At 35.1% G+C, this 1985-nt stretch overlaps 2 protein-coding genes across 4 annotated transcripts in view; one reads left to right on the plus strand and one right to left on the minus strand.

The window, feature by feature from the left end:
• The window catches only part of LOC106808308 (chromatin target of PRMT1 protein-like), a 17161-nt gene extending 16267 nt beyond the window's left edge, over positions 1–894 (minus strand). For all 3 annotated transcript variants that reach the window (XM_014810968.1, XM_014810966.1, XM_014810967.1), the window contains exon 1: positions 785–894. The gene's annotated coding sequence lies outside the window, so the exon portion shown is untranslated. The remainder of the gene's footprint in view (positions 1–784) is intronic.
• A 263-nt stretch (positions 895–1157) lies between these two features.
• Positions 1158–1985, plus strand: part of LOC106808306 (meiosis-specific nuclear structural protein 1-like) — a 10979-nt gene continuing 10151 nt past the window's right edge. The window contains exon 1 of the mRNA XM_014810963.1: positions 1158–1214. The gene's annotated coding sequence lies outside the window, so the exon portion shown is untranslated. The remainder of the gene's footprint in view (positions 1215–1985) is intronic.

Below are 1985 nucleotides of genomic sequence, written 5' to 3' on the forward strand. Positions count from 1 at the left end.
CAAGGTTTGCCAAAGCGAGAATTTCGTCAGTCTGTGTGATTTTGCGTGACACAGCTCGGTTACGAACAGAGACAGTATGTTTTTATAACAAGTGAACACTGTTCTTGAAATGGAAACAAAGATGAAAGCTGTTGGATGTGTATTCGTGCTGTGAAGGCGTGAAATCAAGCGAGCGTCAAGCGAATTTAGGGATTCCGCTTTCCTACCTGCTATATATATAGGCCTCTCATTAACGTGTGTCTCAACTGCACAGTACAACTGTTTACGACAATTACTTTTTGTATTTACTCCCGTTCTTTGGTTTCTGCATATATAATTAGATTCATACAAGTGTAAGTGTCCACAGTGCAGTCGCGAGAGCAATGGCAGCCGGCAGCATATGTTTTACATAAGATTTGGACGGAATTTACAGGAAACTGTCGGCAATAATAGGTGAAAGAGAGGGGTGAAGGGGTAAACCGTATAGAAACATTAAGAATTTGGTAGTAAATAGATTTCGTATTTATTTAGCATTAATCCCATTATATTTTATTGAAACGCTTCAAGTGCCTGTGGTCGTAGTCTCTTACTCCTTTGCCACTACTCCTGGTATTACTATTACTGGTACTCCTTACTCCTATTACTAGTATTAGTAATAGGGCCTACTAATCGTAATCCGGCTATGAATCCGGCATTAGATATTCTACAAATATTACGAATGTAGCTTGAAATAATTACAAAACAGACACAGAGGTATAAATATAATACAAAGTCAAGTAGCCAACTAATTTTCGCACTTAATTACCTTCTATGAGAAAAGATGCAATGAGATGTAACCAATTCAACTTATGAACCAAGGAAATGACAAAAACAACAACACTTCGCCGGAAATGAACACGGCACCTCAAAATGACGCATACTTCCGGTGCCTCTAAAATAGTTTCACTAGTAGGTATATATTAAACATAACACATAATTAGTATTAACCATGTAAATTAATAGGTAAAATAATTTTTATAAGTTGTACACAAAATCCTTTTACACTATAATGAATGAAGTTAGAGGGGTAGCATGACGAATAAAACCGTTTATCCTCCGTTTATCCAGTTATCCGTTTATCAGTCGCCGTTTATCCTCGTTGTCAAGGTACACAAATGGCTGCCTTGGGCATGCCCGTACAATTGTATTAGTATTCGTTGTTTCTGTTCAGAAGCTGTGTTTTATATATTTTATCGGTTGGTATATCAGTCTGGTACGCAGTATACTTAATTAGTCCCAAACGAGTATAATGTCATATTAAATCGCGTTTAGTATTACGTGCACGCAAACGTTTTTTTGCCGCCGCTAGTATAGGCTATAGCGATTAGCGGCTAGGGGCTCAGACTCAGACTGTGACAGTCACACAATGACACACTACTCACTAGTCTATAGGCCTAGTGACGATGATAATGTATGCTATATGTTTGACTATATTTTTCTTTTTCCTTTTTTTTAACTCAGTGCCAGTGGCTGGAGGTACGGCAACCGTATCTTAATGTCTCGAGGCTACGGCCCGGTACGGCAGTCCATTTGCGCATGCGTCGCTTTCCCACAAAATAATGCCGTTGAAAATTAATTCACGATTTAATTCACGATTAAGATTTCTTGATGAGCTAGAAAACACTCGGATTTGAAGTATGAAAATGAACATTATTGTGCCAGCTAGCTCACTGGTAGACCGAATGTATATATATGTTATATGTATATGTATTATGTATTATCTATATGTATATGTATATGTTATATGTGTATAATGTATATGTATATGTATTATATGTATATATATGTATATAGTGATATGTATATTGTATATACATGTTATATGTATATGTATATGTATATGTTATGTATAGTTATGTATGTTATGTATTATGTATATATGTATAGTTATGTATATGTATATGATATGTATATGTATATGTATATATATATGTATGTATTATATATATATATATATATGTGTATAT

The sequence above is a fragment of the Priapulus caudatus genome, unplaced genomic scaffold (assembly GCF_000485595.1).
Source record: "Priapulus caudatus unplaced genomic scaffold, Priapulus_caudatus-5.0.1 Scaffold267, whole genome shotgun sequence".
Lineage (NCBI taxonomy): Eukaryota > Metazoa > Priapulida > Priapulimorpha > Priapulimorphida > Priapulidae > Priapulus > Priapulus caudatus.